At 34.8% G+C, this 8,353-nt stretch overlaps 1 long non-coding RNA gene across 1 annotated transcript in view; it reads right to left on the reverse strand.

Moving 5' to 3' along the window:
• LOC124102582 (uncharacterized) overlaps positions 1–2,825 on the reverse strand; it is a 28,761-nt gene extending 25,936 nt beyond the window's left edge. Inside the window, exon 1 of the long non-coding RNA XR_006854915.2 lies at positions 2,710–2,825. This is a non-coding gene — a long non-coding RNA (uncharacterized LOC124102582). The remainder of the gene's footprint in view (positions 1–2,709) is intronic.
• Between the last annotated feature and the right edge of the window lie 5,528 nt (positions 2,826–8,353).

Consider the following 8,353-nt stretch of genomic DNA (forward strand, 5'->3'; position numbering starts at 1 on the left):
TGAGTTTCTCCTGAAATTCAAATTGGCTGCATGAAAACAAAAACCTTGGAAGAGACTGTTAACAAAGTCAAATTTCTCTAAGATCCCTGCCTGTGTCAGCCATAATTTTGTAATAGGGCCATCAGCTAAAATAAGGAGCCACTGACCGTATTCTTCCAAGACTATCCCACCATTTAGAGCAGAGATAATCTGTGGCCATTAAGACTTCTAAAGGAATTACTCCAAGAAATCTAGAGATTTGCATACATTATCACTTAGAAGTAATTTTGTGATTAATGTGAAAGGAAAGGGAAATTTTCTGTCAAAAGAAAAAAAAAAAAAAAAAAGGAAAGAGATAGGTAGTTTAGTCCATAATGACTGCACCCAGCACCACCGCTCTGTTTTATGACTCTGAAACAGGACTCCCTTGGAGACACTTGAGGACATTAGGCATGCACATACAGACTGTTCACTAAGCACTGTGTGCCACTGTTGTTTCATGTTCATTGCCCACTAACAAGTTATTTTCTGTGCCCTTTAATTTGGGGAAGGGTGCAAACCACATCACAGTTCTAGAATCATCACTATGCAATGTCAGTTAAGGGGCTTTTAGTGGGAGGCACTCTTAATTGGGACCATCCATACAAAACAACTGAACCACATAAAGCCCCAAACTACAAAACACACAGAGACCTTGGTATTCAAAAGAAAAGAGCAGAATCAAAGACACGAAAGAGGAGAAAGTGGCATCATAACAGAGTCGAAGCTCCCAAAGGGGTACTATCCTACTGATGTATGCCACAGAGCTAATGCTGGACGACACCCTCCACTTTCCTCAACAAATCTAGTAAAAATGACTGCTTAAAAAGAAAAAAGCATCAAGGATAATGCACATTAAATAGATGACCCAAATTTTCTTTCTAATGGTTTAATGAATGCCTAACTAGAGACAGGAAAACAAAAAGGGAACGAATGAAGTAAATGCTAGTTCTATTTCACAAAATTGGCACTCCTAAGAAAAAATGCCCATCATCTTTTATAAAACTGCTTAGGTAAAAACAATATTACTATGTAGTCAACCTTGAGCATATATTAGGAAAATGAATATTTTAAAATAATTATGCCAATAAGGAACTCTGTATCTTTTCAGAAAAAAAAGAAGAAATAAAATTTTAAAAAACCTTTCTTAAGGTTCCACCACTTCACCATTAATCCTTCATAGTTTCCTGAAGTAAATAGACCAGCAAGAAACCACAGATTCAGAAATTTAGTGAATATCCATCAGTGACTTGAGCAAGGACAATAACATAAAATGATAAGGTTCAATAAAAATTTTACTGTCAAAAAATTGCAAATTTAAGCCTATTAAAATTTAAGCCTTATAAAAGACAATAAACAATCAAGTCAACCATCAATTTATTTATTTATTTATTTCAATTTTTTTTAGTACTAGGGTTCAAACCCAGGGGCACTCAATCACTAAGCCACATCCCAAGCCCTATTTTATATTTTCATTTAGAGACAAGATCTCACTGAATTGCTTAAGGCCTCACTAAGTTGCTGAGGTTGGCTTTGAACTCGTGGTCCTCCTACATCAGCCTCCCAAGCTTGCTGGGATTATAGGCTTATGCCACCATGCCTACCTCAACCATCAATTTTAAAAGAGTTTATTGGGCACTTATTACTTACCAGACCTTATGGACATCACATGGAGTCTGATGAGAAATTGAGTGAGACACAGTCCCTATCTTTTAGAGGCTTTCCAACTTGAAGTAGGGGGAGGGGATGAACACAGATAAATTGAAAAAAATTAAAACAAAATATGGCAAATACTACAAAGAGAGTAAATCAAATTCTGGAAAGACCTAGGTGTCAGAAAACCTATTTCTACTTCTTTTGTTCTCTTCCATAGGACAAAATCTTTAAAATTCTTTTCTCATCCATCACATTCCAGGGTAGATCTAAGTGTTTTCCTAGATATTATGAAGGACATCAAGTACCATGAGAAGCAGAAAGTTAGAGCATTCCACTTTTTAAGTATGAATGCAAGAATATGATTTCTTTGCTAGCATTGGTTCTGCTTTTCCTAACATGAGCAAGCACAACCTATTCTTCCAAAGTTTCTTTTTCAAAAAAAATAGGTCTTTAAAGAGCCCTGAATTCCTTGCTTCTCTACATTATAGGCAATTTACTTACTCTGTCTGAGCCTCAGTTTGCCATCTGTAATATGATCAGAATAATAATCCCTACCCCATGTAGTTGCTTTTCCAATTAAATGAGGTAATAAAGCTAAAAACAAACAAGCAAACATATGAAGTACCTGGAACCATTAATAAGTGCTTAATAAGGGAGTTTTTCAAGATGGTGGACTAGTGGACGTAGCTTTCCTGACTGCTCAGTGGCATGAAATCAAGAAAGCAGACAGGCGGCTTCTCCACAAGGTAGGTGAACAAAAATACAAAAGTGGTGGGTGGGGGCGGGGAGCTTTACCAGAATTTAAAACTGGATGTTCAAAGCAGACCATGGACTCAGGAGATTGGGTATAATAAAATATGGAAAAAATCCACAGCAGCACAGCCACTGCCCCACCAGGCCAGAAGCACCAGCCAGAGTAATTCCTCCACAAGAAAAGTGGAGGGAGAAGGGAATTAAAGGAACCTGCATTTTTAGAAGGCCGGAGGTGAGTCTGGGTAGGGAGCATTTAGAAATCAAGGACATTGCCCAACAAACCTGAAAGACGTGCTGCACAATATCCGTGTGCAGAAAAGAAGCCGCCATCTCTCCAGGCAGCGTGCAGAGGAGAAAGGAAGGAACCATCTTGCAGCTGCAGCATGGGGGCGGGCAGCTTAGGGAGCCAACTTCTGGCAAACCTGAATTTGGCCTGAAATCCAAGCCCAGTAAATACACACTGCATGACACAGAGTGTGCTTAAGTGACCAGGAGAAAATCAAACATGGAGAGAGGGTTACACAAGAGACAGCTGGTCATGAATACCCATGCAGCTTTACCCCTCTCCCTCCAATCTGGCCACTTACAGGACCAGCTAGGAGAGACATATCTGGCCGGGAATTTGGAAGGGTAGGGGTAGGAGAAATTGGAGAATGAACTCAAGACCATGAAATGTGGGGGCCATAGGAGACATAGGGAAAATAAAAATTGGCTCCCCCACCAAAGGAGTGGAACCTAGGAGAGATCCCTGGGGTAGAGTCTTCCAGCATTGACCTGCAATTACTGGACTCTGGAGGTGCACTGATTTAAAATCTCCAGACCAATTGGCATTCAGTGAAGATTAAACCTAAATAGTGCCTCTAAAAATTATGCCTATAGGATTAGCTCTCTCACTCCAGCAATCTGGAGGGTGGAGCATCACACTCCAGATGACCCCACCTAAAACTGCTGAGAAGAGAAGCTGAGAATCTGTTGAACTCCAACTTTTCATTAAGATTCTCTTTTGTTTTGTTTTGTTTTTTTCTTTTCTCTGTTCAATTGTGACCTTAATGGTACATGGACATTATACATATTCACATTTGTTTTTTCTCTTATTTCTAGCATGTTCGAAGCAAGTTATTTTTCATGAACCAGTTTTTTTGAGGAAGAGGATGTTTGATTAGTATATTTAACTTTTGTTTTGTAGTCTTTATTTTTATTTTTAATTTTTTTAAATGTTTACTACATATAGTTTTCCTCTGACATATCTGTTTCCTTTGATTCTCTTTCTCTTTTTTCTTCTGGTAACAGCCAGTCTCTATTGTTCTCTCTTTCATTCTTCCTTTGATTTTTTACTTCTAATTTCTCTCCTCCTCTCTCATAATTATCACATCTTATATCATTTCTTTTCTATCCCTATCCATCATTTTAAATTGTAAATCCTTTTGCAAACTTGCTGTCTTTGTTGTAGGCAATAGTCGATCATATCATTTCTATTTATTATGATAATAAATGTTATATATATATATATATATATATATATATATATATATGATGGTAGGAAATATTTGGTTTAATACTGTATATTGTTTGCATTGGTTGTTGTTATTACTTGTCTCCCCTAAACATGAAGTACAGGAAACCTTTAAGGACACTGTAAGTCCACAGGATAGAAACTCTACTGCCTTAGATCCATAGTGCTAGATGGGTAAACACCCAAACAACATGAAAAATCAAGGTAACAAATCACACTAAAGAAACCAAGATAATCCAATATCAGAAACCACTGACACAACAGTGGAAGACATTGTCAGAAGAGGAGCTTAGAATGTACATAGTTAAACTGATCTGCAAAGCAAAGGATGATACAAGGAGTGAAATCAGAGAGAAAATACAGGAAGTTAAAAGTGAAATAAAAGAGACAGAAATTTTGGGGAAAAAAGCAGAAATACTTGAAATGGAGGAATCAATAAACCAAATTAAAAATTCAATAGAAAGCATCACCAACAGACTAGATCACTTGGAAGAGAGCATTTCAGGCAATGAAGACAAAATATATAAACTTGAAAACAAAGTTGACTATGGAGAAAAGATGTTAAGAGACCCTAACCAGAACTCACAAGAAATATGGGATAACTTGAAATGACCAAATTTAAGATTTATTGGGATAGATGAAGGCTTAGAGATACAAACAAAATTAACACAGAATATATTTGATGAGATAATTTCAGAAAAATTTTCCAAACCTAAAGAATGAAATGGAAAATCAAATACAGGACAAAACGTATACAAAATTACAACAGACTCACACTAAGGCACATTATTATGAAAATGCCTAACATTCAGAAAAAAGATAGAATTTTAAAGCCTGCCAGAGAAAAGCAACAGGTAACATTAGAGGGAAAACAATCCAGATCTTAGCTGATTTCTCAACCCAGATGCTCAAAGCTAGGAGGCCTTGTAATAATATTTACCAGGCTCTGAAAGAAAATGGATGCCAAATAAAAATACTATAGCCAGCAAAATTAAGCTTCAGAATTGATGATGAAATAGAAGCCTTTCATGATAAACAAACGTTAAAAGAATTCACAACTAGAAGGCCTACAATATAAAACATACTCAATAAAATATTTCATGAAGAAGAAATGAGAAATAAAAGTGAAAGCCAGCAAAGGGAGGAACTGCACTAGAAAAACAGTGAATCAGTGGAGGAACAAATTCAAATTAAAAGCCAGAAACAAATCAAAATGACAGGAAATCAAATTCATATCTCAATAATAACACTGAAAGTAAATGTTCTAAAACTCATCAATCAAAAGATATAGACTTGTGGCTGAGGATATAGCTCAGTTGGTAGAGTACTCATCTCACATGCACAAGGCCCTGGGTTCAATCCCCAGCACCATAAAAAAAAGAAAAAAGAAAAAGAAAAGAAAAGAAAGAAAGAAAAAGAAAAAGAAAGTCATAGACTAGCAGATTGGATTAAAAAATAAGACCCCTCAATATGCTATCTCCGAGAGGCTCACCTCACAAGCAAAGATATCCACAGACTGAAGGTAAAAAGATGGGAATAAACATATTATTCACATGGATCTTATAAACAAGAAGGGGTTCCTACCTTCATATCAGATAAAGTGTACTTCAAGCCAAAGTTAATCAGAAAGGATAAAGAAGGACATTTCATATTGCTTAAAGGAATTATACATCAACAAGACATAACAATAGTAAATATTTATGCCCCAAACAATGAAGCATCTATGTATATCAAACTAACCACTCTCAGTTACAAGAGAAGTAAATAGACCACAACACAATAATACTAGGTGACTTTAACAGATCTCTCTCACCACTGGATATATCTTCCAAACAAAAACAAAATAAAGAAGCTATAGAACTAAAAACTACAATTAATAATTTAGACTTACAGACATACAAAATATTTCACCCACCAAAGACTAAATACACTTTCTTCTCAGTGTCACATGCAATCTTCTCTAAAATAGACCATATCTTGGACCACTATCAACACTTAGCAAATGAAAAAAAAAAATAGAGCTAATACCTCACATCCTATCAGATAATAATCTAATTAAATTAGAAATCAATGATAAAATAAAAAATAGAAGCTACTCTAACACCTGAGACTAAATAAGACACAATTAAATGATGAATTGATAGCAGAAGAAATTACAATAAAAATTAAAAAAATAAAAAAATAAAATAAAAATAAAATAAAAAAAATACTGTCAAATGAGAATAGTGATACAACATATCAAAATCTCTGGAACATTATGAAGACAGTGCTAAAAGGAAAGTTCATTACATTGAGCTCATTCATTAAAATAATAGAAAGTCAACAAATAAATAACCTAACATACATCTCAAAACCTAGAAAAAGAAGCACAAATCAACACCAAAGGCAGAAGAAGACAGGAAATAATTAAAATCAGAGCTGAAACCAATGAATTTGAAACCAAAAAAAAAAATTGACAAAATAAAAAGTTGGTTCTTTGAAAAAAATCAATAAAATTGATAGACTATTAGCCAAGCTAACAAAGAGAGAGACAAAACTCTTATTACTAAAATTTAAGATGAAAAAGGAAATATCAAAATAGATACGACTGAAATACAGATCTTAATCAGAACCCATTTTGGAAATTTATATTCTAATAAAATAGAAAATCTTGAAGACATTGAAAAATTTCTAGAGATATAAGACCTACCCAAATTGAATCAGGATGACATAGAAAATTCAAACAGATCAATTTCAAGCAATGAAATTGAAGATTCCATCAAATTGAAAAGCTCTCAGCTGAATTCTACCACTTTCAAAAAACTAACACCAATCCATCTCAAACTACTCCATAAAATAGAAAAGGAGGGAACCCTTCCAAACTCGTTCTATGAAGCTAGAATCACCCTGATACCAAAACCAGACAAAGATACATCAAGGAAAAAAATTTTTAGACCAATATCCCTCATGAACATAGATGCAAAAATTTGTAATAAAACCCTGGCAAATTGCATACAACACATATTAAAAAGATAGTGTACCATAATCATGTGGGAGTTCCACCCAAGGATGCAGGGTTGGTTCACCATACAGAAATCAATATATGTAATTCATCACATCAATAGATTTAAAGACAAGAGTCACATGATTATCTCAATAAACACAGGAAAAGCATTTGACAAAATACAGCATCCATTCATGTTCAAAACACTAGAAAAACTAGGGATAGTAGGAACATACCTCAACATTATAAAAGCTATATATACTAAACTCAAGGCCAACATCATTCTAAACAGAGAAAAATTGAAAGCATTCCCTCTAAAAAACTGGAACAAGACCACTTCTATTCAACATAGTTCTGGAAACTCTAGACAGAGCAATTAGACAAAAGAAAGAAATTAAATGGATAAAAATAGGAAAAGAAGAACTCAAACTATTCCTCTTTGCTCATGACATGATTCTGTATTTAGAAGACCCAAAAAACTCCACCAGAAAACTTCTTGAACTCATAAATGTATTCAGAATGTAGCAGGATATAAAATTAACACTGATAAATCAATTGTGTTCCGATGAATCAGTGATGAATCCTCTGAAAAAGAAATTAGGAAAATTATCTCATTCACAATAGCCCCAAAGAAAATAAAATACTTGGGAATCAATCTAACGAAAGAGTTGAAAGACCTCTACAGTGAAAACTACAGAACACTAAAGAACGAAATTGAAGAAGACCTCAAAAAACGGAAACCTCTCCCATATTCTTCAATTGGCAGAATTAATATTGCCAAAATGGTCATATTACCAAAAGCTGCTATACAGATTCAATGCAACTCCTACTAAGGTTCCAATGATGTTCTTCACAGAAATAGAAAAAGCAGTCATGAAATTCATTTGGAAAAATAAGAGGCCCAGAATAGCCAAAGCAATCCTCATCAAGAAAAGTAAATCAAAAAGTATCACAATACCAGACCCTAAATTATATTACAGAGCCATAGTAACAGAAATGGCATGGTATTGGCACCAAAACAGATATGAAGACCTATGGTACAGAACAGAAGACACAGAGACAAACCCACACAAATACAGTTATCTCATCTAGGACAAAGGCTTCATAAACATGCATTAGAGAAAAGATAGCCTCTTCAACACATGGTGGTAGGAAAACTGAAGATCCATATATAGAAAAATAAAATTAGATCCCTATCCCTCACACTACAAAACTCAACTCAAAGTGGATCAAGGACCTAGGCATTAAACCAAAAACCCTGCACCTACTAGAAGAAAAAATAGGTCCAAATCTCCCAGCATATCGGCTTAGGAACCAAATTCCTCAACAAGACTCCTAAAGTACAATAAGTAAAACCAAGATCAATAAATGGGATTTTATCAAACTAAAAATCTTCTTCACAGCAAAAGGAACAATCAAGAACATGGAGA

Source organism: Marmota monax, unplaced genomic scaffold, assembly GCF_021218885.2.
Source record: "Marmota monax isolate L192 unplaced genomic scaffold, Marmota_monax_Labrador192_F-V1.1 WCK01_AAM20220418_F8-fsc00002, whole genome shotgun sequence".
In the NCBI taxonomy this organism is placed as follows: domain Eukaryota; kingdom Metazoa; phylum Chordata; class Mammalia; order Rodentia; family Sciuridae; genus Marmota; species Marmota monax.